Source organism: Dryobates pubescens, chromosome 13, assembly GCF_014839835.1.
Source record: "Dryobates pubescens isolate bDryPub1 chromosome 13, bDryPub1.pri, whole genome shotgun sequence".
NCBI classification, from domain to species: domain Eukaryota; kingdom Metazoa; phylum Chordata; class Aves; order Piciformes; family Picidae; genus Dryobates; species Dryobates pubescens.
This window is the reverse complement of record NC_071624.1, coordinates 32,363,504-32,384,038: the sequence shown is the minus strand read 5'-3', so window position 1 is coordinate 32,384,038 and position 20,535 is coordinate 32,363,504. Positions and strand designations below refer to the sequence as shown.

The window sequence follows — 20,535 nt, the reverse complement described above, 5'->3', positions numbered from 1 at the left end:
GCCACCAGGAGCTTGTCCTGTTCTGCTGAGTGTTTCCATTGCAGTTATAGGTCAGACCCTGCCTATGCCAGGGACTGTACAAATAAACCCCCAAACCATCACCCCTGCCTGGCAGAGGTCCTAGAATTAAGCTGCTTATAAACATTCAGATAACCACCAGAATATGCCTCAGTGCTGGACAGCCCAATCTCAAAGGAAACAGCCTCTGCAGACACTTCCCCCACCCTGTTTCTCAATGTGTATTAGAAAATCCCAACCTTGTCCTGCAGCCCCACATAATTAAGATTTAATTAGATTAAGTTTCAGCAAGGAGCAGAGAGTTTGCAGTGGGAGCAGTGGCAGAGGTTTCCTTTTAGGAATGCAGAAGCTTGTGAGGATAAACTTTCCCAAATATCCTCTAATCTGAAGTGGGAAGCTGAAAATAAATCAGAGGGAAGAAAAACTCCTCACAATTAAGAGCTGAGTGTAAGTGAAATGAACTGAGGTCTCTGCCTTGCTCTGTCTCCATGCCAGCCAAGAGCCAGCCTAGCTTCCTTGCCCAAGAAAAGGGCAGGAGAGACACAGTTCCCCTACAGCTCTGCTCTCCATCCCACCACACTGCTGGTGCTGCCTCCACCTCTAGAAGATCTGCCTGTGATGGATGTGTGGCAGTCCCAGATGGGGGTTACCCTGCACCTCCTCCCCAGCCTGCAGCAACTTAGCCCAAGGCTGCCCAGGCATTAGCTGAGCACATCGCAGAGCAAAAGACACCCCAGCTGCCCACCCCAGGGAGGAGCTGCCTGCCAACCTCCCCTTTGTCCCTGTGCTGGCCCAGGGCAGGTGGAATAGTCAGAGCAGTGCCCACACACCCTCTGCTCAGGCTGCTGAGGAGCTGGAGAGGGCAGGAGCTGCTGCAGAGAGCTCGTGCTTGAGAGGGACAAGGGAGGGATGGGAGAGGAGCGATGGAGCAACACCCCCAGCGTGCCCCCGGCCCCAGGGAGTGCTGCCAGCCCCGCAGCACATGGGCACATTTAAGCAGACACCCTCCCCCCTGCCCAGGCTGTGTCCACCAATGTGCCCACAGCCCCGGAGCAGTGGCAGCCAGGCTGGCAGGGGGGGCAGCCACGTGCTGCCAGGGCTATAAATAGCTGCCTCTATTTTTAAGCTGACCATCGCTCAGCGCAGGCCAACTTCCTCCCTGCTGCTCCCGGGGGCAGCGCTGTGCCTGACGTCCTTGCCGCGCTGCGCAGGCAGAGCCAGGCGCCAGCCGAGCCAGGCGCCAGCCGCAGGGCCGAGCAGGCACACGGCTCCCTGCCGCCCGCCTGGGCACGGAGGCGCTCCGCCGCCGGGAGCCCCCGCAGCCCCCGGGCGCCCCCGCAGCCCCCGGGCGCCCCCGCAGCCCCCGGCTCTTCACCCACACCGGCCTGCAGGAGCCGCGGCACGGGGCAGCCCTGGGCTGCTTCCGCAGGCGCAGGAGTGTGGGCTTGTTGTGGGGGTGCCGCAGAGAGGCTGCGAGGAGCGGCGGAGCTCCCTGCTCCGTGCCAGCAGCGCTGCCCTGCTGCACGCCCACAGAGGCTCAGCTCCAATTTGGGCACAACCCCCCTGCCCCCCAGCGGGATTCCCCCTCCCTCCATTCCATCCTGTAACAAATATTACAGAAAACTTGACAGAAATTCAACTGCAGCTTCTATTTACCACTGTGCATCTGGGCCAATGGCCGTGGCAGGCTACCAAGCCTGCTGGCAAGTTGGCCAAGTTTGCTTTTATGAGTTCACCACCACCGTGTGCAAGGCCTCAGAGCCACGGCTGCTCCTTGTGCCAGCCCCAGGCGCTGGCAGCAGGGGGATGCAGGGCTGTGCTGCTTTGCCCAGTCCAGCTGGATGGCACCTCAGGAGGCCCTGGGAAGGAGGTAGTTTCATAGAACAGAATCGCAGAATTGTTTGGGTTGGAAAAGGCCTCTAAGGTCCTCCAGTCCAACCTGCAGCCCAACCCCACCATGGCCACCAAACCCTGTCCCCAAGTGCCATGGCCACAGGTTTCTTGAACACCTCCAGGGATGGGGACTCCACCACCTCCCTGGGCAGCCTGTGCCAATCCCTCACCATTCCTGCAGGAAATATTCAAATATCCTTTTCCAGCCACTCCCTCAAAAATAAGAGAGGAGCAAGATCAACTTCACCTCCTGGTAGGAGGTGATCCCACAGCTCTGCAGCAGCCCCAGCATTTCAACCCTCGCACTCAACAAATGACTCTCCTCCACCTGGCAGAGGTGAGGTTTCCCACTCCAAAGAGTCACAGAATGGTTTGGGTTGGAAGAGACCTTAAAGATCATCCAGGTCCAACTCCCCTGCCATGGGCAGGGACACCTCCACCAGCCCAGGTCACTCAAGGTCTCATTTAACCTGGCCTTGAACACCTCCAAGGAGGGGACATCCACAGCCCCCCTGGGCAGCCTGTGCCAGTGTCTCCCCACCCTCACTGTAAATAATTTCCCTAGCATCTACTGCCTCCAGGTGCCACATTCCTTGGCCTGGGCAGGCTCATCAAACCAACCAGACCCCCACGCCTGACCTCTGGGTGACGTGCTTAAGCCAAGTTGTCGCTTGCTAAATTGTTATGACCTTCCTCCTCCTCTCTCTCCCCTCCCAGTCACGAGCAATAGGAATTAAATTGATTCAGTCTATCAGTGCTCTGCATCTAAGTGATTAAATTCAGCCACTAGAAAAATCTGTGTTGTGCTGCATCCCAGGAAAAGCAGCACGGCCATTGGACCCAGCCCCGGCCGGGCGGGAGGAGGCAGCGATGGAGGCGGCCGCGGCGCGCCCAGGAGAGGCACAGGAGGTGAAACGCAGTCTTGGTCCTTGTGCTGCTATCAGCAGCAGCATCTTCTGCCTTTCCTTTTTTCTCTTTCCCCTTTTTAAGCTGGAGCAGTTATTAGATGCACAACCAAAGCAGCTTCACAGCAAGATTCCCAGGGCAGGGCGGAGAGGAGGGAGCAATACTGGGGCAGCAGCACCCCCCCAGCAGCAGCACATCATGGCCCTGCTCTGTGGGAGGGGTTGGACTCAATGACCTCCAGAGGGCCCTTCCAGCCCCCATCATTCTGTGATCAGGGTTTGAGAGCTGCCTTGCCCACCAGCAGTGATTTACCAGTTCCCAGACAGATGCTGGAGACCTGGGGCAAGCCAGCTTCACCCACACCTGGGGCAGGTCCCCACCCTCAGCACAGCCTGTCTCTCGCACACACACAGACCGGTGCTAGTCCCAATTTATCCAGCCTGATGACCAGGCAGCATTCCTGGGAGACAGATGCCATGCTCTCAGGGCTAGCTGCAGCCCTCACAACCAGCTGACCATCTATTTTAAGCTGCTCAGCTGGGATTTTACTTTGGGACAACCAAGCTGAGAGGAGCAGAGAGGAGCATTCTCCCTCCTTCCCTTTCTTCCACATGGCAATTAGAGGATTCTAAAGGCTGGAGGATTTAACACATCTGCGTGGCCCCTTCTTCAGAGAACAAGCTGTAAGGAAGGAGACAGAGCTTAAGGGTCTGGGGAGGAGGAGCTGGGGAGGCAGGGTGGCAATTTGTATGCATCTGCATGAGCCATGAGTGAGCCACTGAAAGGGGGTAGTGGAGCCAGAAAGAATCCAGCTCCTGCCTGCCTCAGTGTCACAGATTCAGACTGCATGGGGTTGGAAGGGGCCCTCAAAGGTCCTCTTGTCCAACCCCCCTGCACTCAGCAGGGACACCTCCAACTACATCAGGCTGCACAGGAACACATCGAGTCTGACCTTGAATGTCCAACCTAAATCTCCCCTGCTCCAGTTTCAAACCATTGCCCCTCACCCTGTCACCACAAGCCCTTCTAGACAGTCCCTCCCCAGCCTTCCTGCAGGCCCCTTCAGATACTGAAATGCAGCTCTGAGGTCTCCCTGGAGCCTGAACAGCCCCCACTCTCCCAGCCTGTCCACACAGGGGAGGCTCTCCAGCCCTCTGGTCATCTTCCTGGCCTCCTCTGGATATACTCCATCAGGTCCATGTCCCTTCTGTGTTGGGGGTCCCACAGCTGGACACAGTGCTGGAGGTGAGGTCTCAGCACAGCAGAGCGGCAGAATCAGCCCTGCCTCACCCCTGCCCCTGGGCACCTCGCCCGCCTGCGACACGCGGAGGCATCGCTGCCCGCCTCTGCACTGCAGAGGATCCGACCCTCTCTGCCTCAGGAACTTGGGGAGAGAACAAATGCAGGCAGGGAGAAAGAACACCCTGAAATAGCTGCCTGTTCAAGCAGCATCCTCCAGAAGTTCCACGCTTCCTGCATCTGTGGGATTTCTGGCAGGGGCAGCGCTCTGCCCTCACCTGACCTCCCTGCCGCATCAAAAGGGCCTCAGCTAAATAGGTCACTGCTGGCACAGGGCCTCGAGTTCAGAGCAAGCTGTGAGACTCACCCACTGCCTGCAGCAGCAGCCCCCCAGCACCTCTGCTGGGGGGGATTTAAAAAAGAGAAAAAAGGAGAGATGGGGGAAGAAAAAAAACCCCAAACTCTCCAAGAGTGGCAGAGACAAAATGCTCCAGAGGAGGAAATTCGGATCAACAAAGTGTGGCAGCTGAATTTTAAGCAGTGCAAAGTCTAAGAATACAACTGGAAACACACATGCAAATTCTTCAGAGCTAAAAATAAATGTCTCTGCTGCACATTACTCTCCAGAGTAAGAGAGAAGTGCTAATATTAATTGAAGGAGTTTGTTTCATTTGTTTTCTTTCTGTTTTCTTTCCTTGGTCTTTTTTTTGGCTCAGAGCCGCTGAATTATTGCTGTTAAAATCACATCAATTACCCAGACCAGCTAAAGCCTTCCACACTGACATCAATATTACTTAGAGCCAACTCCCAACCTGCCCCAGGCGGACGACAGTTACCAACAGTTGCACTCTGGATTTGCAGGCAGGCAGCCTGCTCTGGCACCAAGTGTCCTTGGTGTCACCTCTGCAGAAGCCACCTCCCCTCTCCCTGGGTGCTTCCAGGCTCAGGAGTCGCCAACACCGAAGGAAGCTCCCCAGACACAGGCTCGGGGAAGCTGCTGCTGTGTTTCCCCAGCAGCTCCTGAGAGGGAAGCTGACAAACTTCACTCCCTCTTCACGTTTGCTTATTCAACTTCCAGCTGCATCTCCCCCAACGTCCCATTAGGGCTTTCCTTTTAATTACTTTTTCATGTCATCTCTGCATTCCTTCCAAGGTCCTCTTTCTAGGAACTTGGCTGCCTCTCCTCTGGCCCCTTTTGCTGAGGATGTTTTCTGCCTTCCTCCACCCTTCCCACAAACCATCATCACCTCACACTCGTCCCTCCACAAGCCACCTCCTGCCCCTGCCAGCCCTCAGCACTGCTCTGTTGTGACACTCCAGGCCCGTAGCTGGCAGAGACAGGGAGCAGGAGCAGAGGAGACACCGGGGAGAGGGGAAGGAGGGCTGTGTGTGGACGGTTCCATTCATGAGCTTTATGCACTTGGCTGCATGACAGCCTGGCATTACACAGATTGTCCTTGGGACTGTCAGGAAGGATGAGGGGAGGACAACAACCACCTGCTCATCGCAGGCAGCTGTTCAGACTTGCTCCTCTGCCTCACCTAAAGCTCTTGGAGATACCTTGACAGAAGTAACAGCCCTTGGAGAGATGAGGAAAGAGAGATGCATGGCAGAGCTGTGCTGGCTGTCTGTGTGCCCTGCAGAGACAGGCAAGCAGTCAACAACAGCTGGGCTCCTGGGGACCAAGAGGGAGAAAAGGACCTGGCTCAGGTGGCCAAGCATCCTGGCCTGGACCAGCAATGGTGTGGCCAGCAGGAGCAGGGCAGGGATTATCTGCCTGTACTCAGCACTGCTGAGGCCACACCTCGAACGATGGGGTCAGTTTTGGGCCCCTCACTACAAGAAGGACATTGAGAGCACATGGCTGGGTTTGACCCCAGCCAGAAGGAAAGCCCAAAGATGGTAACTGCTGTTGGCTGCACCCGAGCATGCCAAGCACAGAGTGAGCTGGTGTGTGGCTAAGAGTCAGGAAGGTCATTCCACATGGAAAAAGCTCCTTTCAAGAAGGTCTGCATCCATCTTTATGTTACAAAGATTGAGGGAAAAATCCATCCTTTTTCTGTAGAGCTGTGCTCATCTCTTAGTGCAACAGGCAGAAAGACATCTTTCTTCTCTGCCCTGCTTAAAGATCATCTTCTCCTCTACCAAGATGAAAGATTGGAATCAATGTCAAGGTACAGAGGAGAAATCAGTTTACTCACATGGTGGGAAGCAGCAGAGAAGTAAAGTCAGCCACAGCTGTGGCTGATAAACTGCCACAGATTCAGGCCAGTACCCTTCAGGTTTAACTACAGAGTGCTGCAGAACACCTCAGAGATCAGCTGCTGGGCCAGCACCTGGAGAATGTAACCGGCCATGGAAGCTTCACTCCCTCACCTGTCCTGGTGCAGGGGGTTATTGCTTCCTAGGGATGAGGCCTGGAGGAGGACAGATCCTTCCTTCCCTGGGGATGTCTTCTCCAGCCACTCACCATTGACAGCTGCAGCCCAACTGCAGCTCTGGGAGCCAGGGCAGCCCCGGGGCCGCTGACGCCCATCGCCTTCCTTCCCGCCCCGTGGGTGTCAAGCAGCACAGCTCCTCTCAGCTCCAGGAGTCCTGCCAGTTCACATCCACGAACAATCTGGCTGCAACCATCAATTTCCTCCAATTCTTTTATTTTTAGAGCTTCTCCCTGCTCACCAAGGGCCGGGGCACAGCCCCTGCCACACATCGGTGTCTTCGCACGGTGCCGGGACCGCAACAGGGCTGGCCGGCCCCCGACGCCAGAGCTGGCCTGGCCTATTTCCACAGCTCTACTCCACTTTGATTTACATCATGTAAATAGAGGTCAAAATCAAGCCTCCAGTCCCCAAAGATGCTTTAGCTCAGACTGCACCATCTGTACGTTTTATGGAACGGATTTTTAGGTCAAGGAACAATATAGAAACCTGTGCACAGAAACGGGGGGATGGAGAACATCACCTCTGAGTCAGCCAGCACAGAGCTGACTTTACACCAGCAGCCTGGATCCTGCTCGTTGATGACCAAGGGGCAGTGCTGGCATTAGAGGTTTCCATTTGCCCTCCTCAGCTGGTTTAGGGGGTGAGCAACGCCAACATTTGTTGCAGAAACACAACCGCAAACTGCTAGAGATGCCTCTGCTGATGCCTCTGAAGTGTTTCAGTGGCACTCAAGAGGCTTGTTTGCCAACTAACCCGAGCCAAGACTCACACCCTGTGCCAGCCAGCTGCTGACAGCTGTGGTGTCCAAGGAAGAGAGCCTGATGCCACCCAAAGCGACTCCAGCAACGTGAGCACTCCCAGGTATGACCCAGATAGGCGGCAATGCCACGGCTGCTCACGTGCTGGTTCTTGAGCTCCCTTTGCAGGAGCTGCTGGGGTTATGATCACTACTCTGAGCCACTGCCACCAGGCAATGTCAGCCTCCCTGCCTCACCAAAAGGAGAGCACAATGTGCCAGAAGATCTGCTTTGAAACATCAAGCAGCAGCAGAGGACATCTTCCCTTCAGCTATGCTCCTCATCGCTCACTCTTGCTTTGCCAAAGTCCAACGCACCTCCCTAGTCACTCTGCAGGAAAAAGCAGCTCAACTCCTCACTAAAGAAACTCTTGAGCCCACTTCTCTGTCCCCAGAGAGCTGCTCCTGCAGACACAGACCCCAACCCCAGGACAGGCAGCTTCCAGTGAGGGGTGGCACAAGGACAGGGCAGGCGGAGGACGCTCGCCCTGCTCCCAACACGGCCAGCTCTAGGGACCCCGCAGCATCGACAGAGAAGGTCACATTCCAGGCAGGCAGGGGAGATGGAGTGATGCTTGTGTTGATTCAGTTGCTTTCACAATGGCTGGGCATTCAATCTCTGCAGCTCCTTCCCTCTGACACGATGGGCTCCTCTGGAGCCATCACAGCCTGCAGAGTCCATCAAGTAAATGAATCCAGATCCCAGCAGCAGCCAGCGCTGCTCACTCCCAGAGCTCACTGCCATTCTGACAGGCAGGCTCCCCAAGCTCACACAGCAACAAGACATCTCCAGTGGAACACACCAAAACCTCACTGAATCAGCAGCACACCAAAGGGCAGCGTGTGGAGGGAGCTGAGCCCCGGCCCTGGGGTGAACCGCTGCGGATCCCTTCCACGCCAGACAAAGGCTTCCTCTCTTTCTCACTCTTTTTCCTTCTCCCAGCCTGAGGATCTGCTGCTGGGCTTGGAGGTGATGCAACCTGCTCCTTACCAGGTATTTGTACTTTTTAACCGTCAAAATACAGCCAGGAGGTGAAATGAAATGCAGCTTTCTGTAGCACCTACCTGGCTTCGTGAACTTTGGAGCAGAAATCTAACTGAGGACAACAGCAGGGGGGGGAAGGAAGTATTTAACACCTCCAAATGCAAATCACTAGCTGCCAGTACTAGAACTTTGACTGCACTTCTCTTTTCTGATTGTTCTGAGAAAGTGCAGAAGGGAGGGGAGGAGAGGTTCAAACCACCCAAAAATGGTAGAATTTGTGTTAGGCTTAAACAAAGCCCTGGCTCAAGTTGCCTTGAGCTGCAGACTGGTGCCTGCTCTGCATTATCAGACAGCCTCTGATTTTTGTTCCCTCTCTTTTGTGTTCCTTTTCAGAGGTTTATTTTTGAAAGGGGAGCATGTAGCAGGGCCTCTTCCATTTCAGGAAAGGTAAACAAAATCCTTTGCAGGGAGGATCAGGGATGGAGGAACAAAGCCAGCCAGACTAAACTGTAGGAAGGTGAATTTATTTGTCATCATTTGGTATCACAGCAGCACTGTGACTTTGATCAAGGTCACAGCAAGGTGCTGCTCACAGACACACTCCCTCCTCTCAGAACAGCCTGCAGCTACAGCAGCGAGAGGACAGCCACACTATCAGCCCCAGATTTTGGGTGGGGACTTGAAGGAGACCAGAATAACACAGCAAATCAGTGCCACGTCCACAAAGCTGAGCTCCCAAACTGTGCTCCCAGCGCAGCCATCACTCTGCTCTCTCCTCTTCACTCCTGGACTCACCCAGCACACCACACCAGCTCCAAACATCACCTGTCCTCAGCACTAACTGACCTAAACTCAGCTGCAGCTCTCACCAGCAGCAGTGCAGAGCCCTGGAGGATGTCTTTCCAGGGTAAGTAGCCACCAGGTCAGCCTGGAGGAGCCAGCAGGTCCCGAGCAGCAGCAGCATTAGCACTCGAGTGCACAGAACAGGTCCAAAGGGCTTGGTGGGGATCTCTGGGATGCCTTTGGATAACTTGGCTTTCTTATTTGGGCTAACTAGGGGCTAGATGCTGCTGCTGAGACCAAGGGCCCTGCAAGAGCTTCTGTGCCACACCAAGGCTGACTCTCTGGGTGCAAACAGGCTCTTAAAAGCTGAGCAGGAGAACCCCAGGGAAGTCCTCTCAGCCAGAGGGCTGGGCCCTGCCAGAGCTGGATTTTGTCCAGAGCATTCAGGAATAGGAAATTAAATGGAGAGGACAACAATTCCTTCAGCCTGGTGGGGCCAGGAGAGGAGCAGGATAAATATTTAAGTTGCTGCTTGTTAGGAAAATGCTTGGCAAAAAAAGGTGGTGCCTGAAGGGGGGGTTGAAGAGAAGCAGATCCAGCACTGTGGGCAAGCTAATGAGAAGCTGGAACCATTCTGTATGGATCATATATGGGAAACTAGGTGAGGCCCCTCTGGACCATTAGATACTGCATGAAACTTTATGGCCACTCTACTGCATTATCTGTAATGATTCCCTTGCCTGCTTCAGGCCCTGGGAACCAGGAGCTTGCCTGGCTTCCTGGTGGTGTTTCAGCAACGAGCCCTTGCTCCGTGCTGGGTTTCTGGGCTATTTCCATGGGAAGCAATTGGGTTGCTTTCCAAGACTGCACAGAGCTGCTGCTCTCTGAACACAAAAACAAACAACCCTCAGAAAGTTGCTGCAGTGCTCCCCACAGCCTCTCCCTTCTGGAGGGCCACCTCCCCTGGTAAAGCCTTCATCTACAAACGTGGCCACAAGAAACACTGGCACTTGTGCTAGGGCAGGGCTGCATTGTCATCATCCTCCTCGAGGGAGAGGCAGGCCACAGGCACAACCAGCTGCAGCATCACAACGATTGCCCCTGCAGGAGATGTGGATAATGGAAATTGAAAGCTGCAGGATGAACTTCTTCCACACTTGTCCTTTTGGTTTATTCATCAGCAATAATTATCTGTGCTCACATTCACAGGAGCACATACTTTGTAATGTACATTAAAATGTAATGGATTTTTAATAACACTGTAACTACAGCAGAAGGGGGAGGGGGGAGAGGGGAAAAAAGAGACATTAAACCATATGTGCTGTGTTGGTGGGTAAATGGTGTTGAGCAAACATCAACAACACCTAACCAGTTTAGCATCAGAGACAGGGAGGAGGAACCATGTGCTGGGCTGGATCAAAAGCAGCGAGAGCAGCAGGACAGGGAGGGGATTCTGCTCCTCTGCTCTGATTTCCTAAGACCCAACCTGCAGCACTGCCTCCAGTTCTGGTGCCCCCAGCACAAGAAGGACCTGGAGCTGCTGGAGAGGGCCCAATGGAGGCCATGAAGATCACCAGAGGGCTGAGAACCTCCCCTGTGGGGACAGGCTGGGAGAGTTGGAAAAGAGAAGGCTCCAGGAAGATGTTAGAACAGCCTTCCAGTATCTGAAGGGGCTACAGGAGAGCTGGGGAGGGATATTTGACAAGGGCTGAGAGTGCCAGGACAAGGGACAATGGCTTTGAGCTGGGAGAGGGGAGATTGAGAACGGAGAAGAGGAAGAAATTCTTGAGAGTGAGGGTGGGGAGACACTGGCACAGGTTGCCCAGGGAGGCTGTGGCTGTCCCCTCCCTGGAGGTGCTCTAGGCCAAGTTGGATGAAGCCTTGAGCAACCTGGGCTGGTGGAAGGTGTCCTTGCCCACGGCTAGGGGTTGGAGCTGTATGATCTTCAAGATGCCTTCCAGCCCAACCCATTCTGTGAATCTCTGAACTGCCACTTCCAGGATCTGAAAACCAGTGAGTGTTTAGCTTGAAATCCCCCTCAGTACCAGGAGTGCACACACGAAGTGACCAAATGTGAGCTTCAGGAGCCTGCAGGTGATAGCCTTGGGCTGTGACAAGCACCCAACCCCCCCAGCTCAGCTCCTCCACCGCTACCACAGGGCAATGCGATGCGAGCAGGGCTCCACACAGCAGCAGGGGAATGTGCCCAAGTTCTGCTTTCTGTTGTGCCAATTAAGGCTCTCTCAGCATTTTATGAAGCTATTGATGTCTGCTCCTTAAGCATCAGAAGAAATTATTGCTCCAGCAGGAGAGACTGACACTCTACATGCTTTCCTCAGCAGCCCCTCTGCAGCTAACGAGTGCAAGGCATCACCATGCCACCAAGCCTTGGACTGACATCTATTTATAGCCTAAGCAATGATATACGTGGTGTCCCCACCACCAGTGACACATCTTCATTCAGCCATGAGTCACCTATTCACAAGCAGGTTGCCAAAAATAAATCCTATTTACCAGAATTAAATTCCCCACGCTCAGGAGAAAAATGTCTCCTTAAAACCAACACAACACCACCACCACCGCCCCAAGGCACGAGGGGAAACCACAGCAAACAAGCACTCAAGTCCCCAGCCTGCAGGGCTCCATGCTTCACACCATCACAGACTTGTTTGGGTTGGGAAAGGCCTCTAAGCTCACCAAGTGCAGCCACTGAGCTAACACCACCACAGCCACCAAACCCTGTCCCCAAGGGCCATGGCCATAGGTTTCTTGAACACCTCCAGGGACAGAGACTCCACCACCTCCCCGGGCAGCCTGTGCCAGTCCCTGACCACTTGCAGCAAAGACACTTCTCCTAATCTCCAACCTAGCTCTCCCCTGGCACAATTTCAGGCTGTTTACTTTCATTCTATCACCTGAGACTAGGGAGAAGAGACCAAGCCCCACCTCACTCCAACCTCCCTTCAGGGATCTGTAGAGAGCAATGAGGTCTCCCCTCAGCCTCCTCTCCTCCACACTAAACACCCCCAGCTCCCTCAGCTGCTTCTCACCAGCTCTGCTCTCCAGAGCTCTTCTCTGCCTTCCCCAGCTTTACTGTCCTTCTCTGGACACGCTCCAGCCCCCCTCAATGCCCTTCTTGGGGTGAAGGCCCCAAAACCGACTCCAAAGACGGTTGCACATTGTCAGGACAAACCCCTGCCAAGGTCACCAGCGCGCTGCCGTCCACGGGGGAGCACCCAGGGCGCTCCTGGAGCTTTGCAGAAGTCACAAGCGTGTCGCACTTGTTAGAGAGCACAGGGTGAGAGCCAGGCAATCCCAGACAAGGCAGAGCTGAAGAGAGGGTTGAAAGCAGAGAGCTGGTGGCGGGCAGGCGGCGCGGGGGCACCGGGAGCGGCGCCGCAGCCGCTGGGCCAAGCGGCAGCCAGGGAGCGGGGAAATAAATAAATAACGGGGAAATGGAACCGGTTCCAACTTCTTTTATAGTAATAGTCTCCAGTTGAGCATAATCACCAAAGCTATAGTGATAAGATTGCCAAAACTAGACAAACATCTGTGAGATGAATTCATCTCGGAGGGGAAGCCAACAGCTTGTTATCATTAAAGAGGCAACGCTCTGCCTGCCTTTGAACTGCAGGCCGCCTTGTTACGGCGTTTGCTGAGGCAATTGCACCAGATGTTGGCAGCTATCTTCAGATGGATGACAAGCACCTGCTGTTGGGGAAATTAAATGCTCGTCGGCCTCCTATCCTGCAGGGGAGGGTGGGCCGGCAGGGGGAGAGGGGGAGTGCTGACGGCTGACCCTCTGAAATAAACCTATTTATGCAAAGTGACAGTAAGTGCTGGTTTGCCAAGCTGGGAAACAGAGTGGAAATTCATTGGATCTCTTCCATTGCCCCCGGTGAAATCTGCTCCCACCCTCCCAGTCCTGACAATTAACATGGCACCGATCTGAACTCGCTAAACCTCTCATCAGAGGAACAGAGGCAGCGCAGGGACCTTCTCCTGGAGTCACAGCTCGCACAGCAGCGTCCCTGCCCAAGGAGCATCACCTCCGTGGGTCCCCTGCACACCCTCTTCTCCAATCAACACCACTGGACCAAGCCTGCAGCCCAGCCCCAACACACTCCAATGGCAGCACTGAAGCAGGGAGATGCTCACAGGGGAACCTTACAGACACTCAGATCTGCTCCCATTTATAACCACCATCCTGGAAGAGGAGGGCAGATGTGGCTCCTGCACATGCATTATCAGCTCATCTCAGAACAGCCTTTCTCAGCTTTAGGAGCAGCAGGAAAGGTCATGATGGGCATTGCACCTCATCCGAAGAAAGACAGCACAAAGCAGCTTCTCCTCCCACAGCCCTGCCAGGTTTTCAGCTGCTGTGAAAAGAGAATCTGTGGAATGCGAACTCTTTCTGTGAGCAATCACTTCTGCACCAAGACTGCCTGCTCCAGACTTCCACGGTGCTGATTGCACAGCAAGCAGGTGTGATGCTCTGTGATATGTTCTGCAGCAGCACCCATCAGAGCCCAGTCACTATTTCAGCAACATTTTGCCCTGGACAGTAAGTTGCCAACACTGCTGCATCTTCCTATCCACCCCAAACCCCTTGCAAGTGTCCCTGGCAGAGGGATTTGCTGTCAACTGGCCACATGCATTTGAGGTACCCTTCAGATTAAGGGGCTGTTAATCCTCATTCTGCTTAGATTAGCTTAATTGGCTCTGCATTTGAGCTACTTTGCCCTTGTCCCCATTTCTGAAGTTGTATTTATAAATACACTGACTGTGCCACACTGCACTCATCTGCCTGCCAGGGCTGCCACCCTGCCCACTGCTGGCTGGGCAATGATGGGACTGGTGTTGACCAACCTGCCATGCTCAGCTGCCACTCTACGTCCACCAGAATGTGCTCAGGCAGATTTTCTGCCCAGAAAGTAAAACACTTCAGATCTCCTAAGAGAGATATTTATAGCATCACAGAATGGTTTGGGTTGGAAAGACCTTCAAGATCAAGTCACAGATTGCACTGGGCTGGAAGGGACCCTCAAAGAGTCCTGTCCAGCCGCCCTGCACTCAGCAAGGACACCTCCAACTAGGGCAGGCTGCCCAGGGACACATCAAGTCTGACCTTGAACACCTCCAGGGACAGGGCCTCAACCACATCCCTGGGCAGCCTGTTCCAGTCTCTCTCCATTCTCATTGTGCAGAACTTCCTCCTGACGTCCAGCCTAAATCTGCCCTGCTCCAGTTTCAAACCATTGTCCCTCATCCTATTGCTGCAAGGTCTCGCCCATAACAATTTCCAGGAGCTGGGGTTCTCAAGCTGGACCTACAGCAGGGCTGCCCCAAGGACACCCAAACCAGCTCTGGTGCTCCCAGCACCCACCCACCTCAGCCCTCTGCCCCTGCTGCCAGGGAGAGCTCTTCAGGCTGCAGAGTCCATCCTGTTGCAGGCAGTGAGTGACAGCAGCCTTGGCACGTTGACATTTCCCATGCCCTTCAGAGCTCACCCAGTAAGAGAGGCAAGGAAATGTAAAGTGAGATAAAGCAGCTTGCCCAAAGCCAGGCAGCACGTGGGTGGCACAGTGGGAAACAGAAGACAGATGCCAGAGGCCCCAGCTCCCCACCACGACTCCCTAATCTCACAGGGGTTATGGAGCTCCAGCACAAAAGCTTCCTTGCCACTGCACTTAACCAGGGGAGAAAAGGAAATCAAATTGTACTTCAGACCTCTGCTGAGCTCTGATACGGCTTCCTCAGCCACAAATCCTGCCCTAACATTTCCTCCTCTCATAAAATCCAGGTACAAACCAACAAAACAACTTGCACGGAGCGTGGCTCTGATTACAGACCACCTCACAACTGACTTCCTGTGCACCACTGCTCAGTGGCAGGGTGAAAACCCTGCCTGCCTCTGGAGCTGCCATCCAGTTTCTCAGCTGGTTTAAAAAGAAAAGGAAAAAAAGAAAATAAAGGGAAAAAAAGAAAATAAAGGGGAAAAAAAGAAAATAAAGGGGAAAAAAAGAAAATAAAGGGGAAAAAAAAGAAAATAAAGGGGAAAAAAAGAAAATAAAGGGGAAAAAAAGAAAATAAAGGGGAAAAAAAGAAAATAAAGGGGAAAAAGAAAATAAAGGGGGAAAAAGAAAATAAAGGGGAAAAAAAGAAAATAAAGGGGAAAAGAAAATAAAGGGAAAAAAGAAAATAAAGGGAAAAAAGAAAATAAAGGGAAAAAAGAAAATAAAGGGGAAAAAGAAAATAAAGGGGAAAAAAGAAAATAAAGGGGAAAAAAAGAAAATAAAGGGGAAAAAAAGAAAATAAAGGGGAAAAAAAGAAAATAAAGGGGAAAAAAAGAAAATAAAGGGGAAAAAAGAAAATAAAGGGAAAAAAGAAAATAAAGGGAAAAAAGAAAATAAAGGGAAAAAAGAAAATAAAGGGAAAAAAGAAAATAAAGGGAAAAAAGAAAATAAAGGGAAAAAAGAAAATAAAGGGAAAAAAGAAAATAAAGGGAAAAAAGAAAATAAAGGGAAAAAAGAAAATAAAGGGAAAAAAGAAAATAAAGGGAAAAAAGAAAATAAAGGGAAAAAAAAGAAAATAAAGGGAAAAAAAGAAAATAAAGGGAAAAAAAGAAAATAAAGGGAAAAAAGAAAATAAAGGGAAAAAAGAAAATAAAGGGAAAAAAGAAAATAAAGGGAAAAAAGAAAATAAAGGGAAAAAAGAAAATAAAGGGAAAAAAGAAAATAAAGGGAAAAAAGAAAATAAAGGGGAAAAAAAGAAAATAAAGGGGAAAAAAAGAAAATAAAGGGGAAAAAAAGAAAATAAAGGGGAAAAAGAAAATAAAGGGAAAAAAGAAAATAAAGGGAAAAAAGAAAATAAAGAAAGAAAAAAAAAGAAGGGGAAAAAAAGGAGGGAAAAAAGAAAAACAGAGAGAAAAAAGAAAGAAGCCAGCGTGGGAGGGAGCAGAAACTCTACCAAGTGCTTCAGGCCATGAGGGACCCCTGGGTCCCAGCTCCCTTTGGCACATGCCAAAGGAAAATCTAAAGGGACAGAACACTGGAATCAGGAATCAAGGCTGGAACTTTGAAGCAGAAGCAAAGGGCTGAGGCAGCAGAGGGAACAAGGCTGGATGCTGTAACACAGCAATCCCCCCCCAGATTGTGAGGGTTATTGTCCAAAACTTATCAGAAGCTGCAAAACCCCAACGTGTCTGTCCATTGCTCGCTCTGTTGTAAGGAGATACAATGACTCTAATTAAGTAGCTTCTCCCAAGGGACCCCCAGGTAACTGAGACAGAAGAACAGAGCAGCAACAGGTCTAGAGCTCAGAACGGCTGTGGAGGGAACAGTCCACACAATGCCAACACATTCCCTATCTCAGAGCCTATTACAAACGGTGTGGGCAACCCGTGACAGACCAGAACATAAACAAGAGGCTGGAGTTTGTCCCTTCCTGTCAGAACGTGTAACCAAGTGCCAAACACGGGATCGGGAAATGCAGAGCTGAACCACTCACCATGCCAGAGATGACCTGGCTGCAAAGCGAGTCCTGCAGGAGCAGCCCAGCCATGTACCCTATTGATCACCAAATCTACATCTCAATGTCCAGCAGAGCTAACAATACAACTCAAACTCTACGCCAGGGCTAAATTAACTCAGCCTTCGCTTTCACACAAGCAAAATTCCTTGCTCCCGACTCCGGCCTTCGCCCCTCTGCCCCACACAGCCTTCCAAAGAAACCCCAAATGAACCCGGGGAGAGAGCCACCTCCTCGCCTTTTCTCATGCTAACAGCTCTATTGTAAGAGCATCTTCAGAGGCCATACTCGAGGTCTCAGGGAAAAGCAAACCACCGCAGTGCTCAATACTACAACTGTGCATTAACTCCTTCACAGCCAGGCAAGCCTTGCCAAACCTGGAGGGGTTTGCTCTCCTGCTTGCTTGATTCCTATTTTCACAGCTGGCAGAGGGGAAAGGCCGGAGGAATTATGTGAAGCACCCAATTAGGCTGAAATCCTCAGTGTGGATCCCACCTCCTGCCCTGTCCCCACTCCCAGCACACTTGCATGGAGAAAGCAGAGGGCTTCATTACAAAGATGGTTTTCCCTGATGGTTCAATTGGTCATTCTTGGCACTGTTGCCTGGGGTACACTGCATGACACTGCAGAACCGAAGGAGGAAATTCTCACCCTCACGTTTTGCTGCCCTCATCCTCACTGCCCTCAGCTTTACTTCCCTGCTAGGCAGCGCTGTGGCTCTGCTCAGGTGCACCTGGGTCTCCAGAGGCTTCCAGAAGTTACTCCTCTCTCACTTGCTGAACTGCCAGCAGACACTAAATCATGGCTGCTGAAGGAAGAGATGAGGAAATTACAAGCTTTCAGAAGAAAGCCATCAGGAGCTAGAGATGATTACTGCGCTGGTCCAGTTTGCGTCTCACAGGAAATAACAAGGGGCTGCACAAAACCTTCAGGATCCAGAGAGGTAATTCAGCAATCCTCTCTGGTTCCACATTTTCCCCATCTTAGAAGCCATCCTTGAGGGAAGTGTCTGTTCCAAGCAAAGCTGGGACATGCCCACAGACTGTCTGAGGGACTTCATGGCAAGCCAGAACACAAAACCAAATTAATGAGCACTGCTCTGCTCCCATTTCATCTGATAATTCAAAGCAAACACCACAGCCCCCTTCCCCAAAAGTAATTTATGGACTGCTGTGAACAGCAACAACAAAAACCAACCTCCCAATCCTGCTTTGAGATGTTCAGAAGTAAAGCAGCTGGGGCCACCAGCACTGCTTCCCCAGCAGGCTGGCAGAACCACAGGCACAGATCTCGTTTGCCCACGAAGCTATTTCACACATCTCCTTTAAAACAAAACCACCATTCCTGTCCAAAACCAAGCCTGGGTTCCAAGGCATTCTGAACCCCCAGCAGAGCACAGGGCTCTGCTACAAGGGCAGGTCCCACGTGGGCTGATCCAATGGCTCAGGGCAACTCCAACTACCTTTACCATCGCTCTGGAAACAGGGGCTGGAAGGCCACCGTGGCCTTTCCGACCACAGGACTGTTCCCACCATGACTGATGATAACATTTCACTAATCAGATTTTCACTCAGGATTGTTTCAATAATTGGGTCCAAAGGTGTACCTGGGAGCCCAGCCCCACTAGCGTGTCAATTGATGGCCACACACCCTTGTTTGGAGTCAGAAGCTCCTCGGGAGGTCTCCCCGGCCCCCAGCTCAGCCTGGTTTGCACTACACCAAGACAACCTCAAACCGCTGTGGGGGCTGAGAGCTGGGGCAGCAAAAGGGTTAAAATCTCATGTCAAACAGCAAGGCCTGGCTCCAGACCAGAAGGGACATGGGAACCAGGGCAGCTGAGCTATAAAGGCCTTATTGTAGCAGCCCACTGGATTGGAAATGACTTGTAGGCCTAATGAAACAAAACTTTGGCAGTAAAACAGAATGAAAGGAATGAGACAATAAAAGAGAGGAACAAAGGGAGCAGAGTTGTTTCAGCTTAGGAAAATAAGCTCACTTTGTTGTTGGGAAAAGCCAAAGCCGATTAGGATAAACCAATGACTAGGCAGAAGTCTTCCAAACTAATTACACAGTTCGCCATGTGAAGTATAATTGCAAGCAGCAACGAAAGGACTCCCTGGTTTTCACAAGAGCTCTACAAAGGGAGCATTACCTAGTGAAAAACCAAGCCTCCCCTGTCCCTCAGCACCAGGCACTTGCAGCTTCAAAGCTGCAGAACATCCACGGCCACAGAGAGGTGCAACTCATCGGCGCCCAGGGCTTGCTTCTGCTGGCCACGCTCCTCCCAGGGAGCCTCTAAGAGGCTGTTGCCTTTTTTGTTTGGTTGGTTTGTTTTCCTTCTGTTTAAATGCTCCCAGAAGCCTTAAACACTCCAACACATCCTCATCCTGGCCAGCAGCCTTTTGCTCACCCCTTCAAAGGGGTGGATCTGCAGCCCCTGCCCAGCGCTTGTGGCTCCTGCAGAGGGGAGGAAAAGCACAGCCCCGCCACCACCCTGCCCCTTGCATCTCCTCACTTCTAACACGTTCTCATTTCAATTCCTTTAAAACGTGGGTCTTAACAACCAGCTCTGCACAGGTCAGCACAAGGGCAGTGCTGCAGGCCCCAGATGGGTTAACACAGACGGTGAATTTATTTTGTTTGCAAGAATGTTTGAAACCTCTCTGCCTGAAAGGGGCACAGAAACAACTTCCTTAGACCGTCAGGATTAGGCTGTGAGACAATGGCTTCTTTTTTGTCTTCTTTCTTTTGATTAGAAATGGTTATGGCTTCCTTTGGAGGTCTTTTTCCCCCCACTACAGCCTCCTCACATCCTCCTCCTGTGGATCCTGAACCCTGAAACCACTGGAAGGAGAAGCTCCAGTGCCAAACTCCTGCTCACATACAACTCCCACCACCAAACGCTCACCGTCAAGCTCTCAGGAGTGACCATTGCCAGGGGTTTTGGGGCTCTAACAGGTAAGCATTTTCACTAGAGAGGTCGAGCAGGCAGATTCAAGCAGTCTCCTTTTTACTGGAGAAGGTGGTCCTGGCATCCACTTCTCAAGAAGCTGCAGTTTCAGCCTCAGCACTTGAGGCTCCTTCCTGCCAGCTCCAGTTAAAGCAGTGAGTCCTAGTGCTGGGAGCTGTTCAACCACCTCCTGTATTTCCAGACCTCCCCCCACTTACCAAAACAACCTCCCTGGGTTGCAGAGCTCTTCTCTGCAGCAAGTACAAACAGGATTTCAAGAATCACAGCAGTAGGTAAGCAATTTTTTTCCACACCACTAAGTTCAGCATTTCAAAGAGCAAGTCACCTGAGATGCTCTTATCAAACCTGGGCAGCTCCTCCACACCTTCATTATGTAATGCAAGTTTCTTGGGTTTAAGGAAGCACCAAGCCAAGGCACACACCTTGCCAGCCCCTCACTGTGCACTGCTGGCACTGCAAGGGAGAGCAAGCCTTGTGTGAGAGCACTGCACAGCCCCAGCACCAGTCCCTGCCACAAAGAGACTGCAATCCCAGCAAGCATGTCAAGGAAAGGCTGGGAAATGGAATGGAGAAGGAGGCAGCTCCTGCAGAGTCCTACGGAGTCAGTCCTGGGTCTCACCTGAAAGCAGCATCCTACCCACTGCAGCTTATCAATGAGTTTTCTCCTTTAGCTGGACCACAAGTTCCCATTTCCCAGGGTCCTGAACTAGCTCCACACCTTCTCACAAGCCCAGGATACCCCACAAACCAAACCATCTCAGCTGCTGAACAGCAAAGTGCAGCAGAGGGAACATGAAGGCAAGGTCAAGCCAGGGTGACACAGACAAGAAGCCTCTCCCCCACCACACCTCTTTCACCAAACTCATCTCCTTTTCACAAGCTGGAAGAGGGAAGCATGAAACAGGGATGCAACTGGAAAAGGTCTCCTGGCAGCTCAAGGACCAAGCCCTGTGAACCTGACTCCTACAGGAGT

The 20,535-nt window shown here is 52.2% G+C and overlaps 1 protein-coding gene across 18 annotated transcripts in view; it reads right to left on the bottom strand.

Annotated features, from left to right (window-relative positions):
- MSI2 (musashi RNA binding protein 2) overlaps positions 1 to 20,535 on the bottom strand; it is a 236,696-nt gene that overhangs the window by 129,923 nt on the left and 86,238 nt on the right. The gene's annotated exons all lie outside the window — the stretch shown is intronic.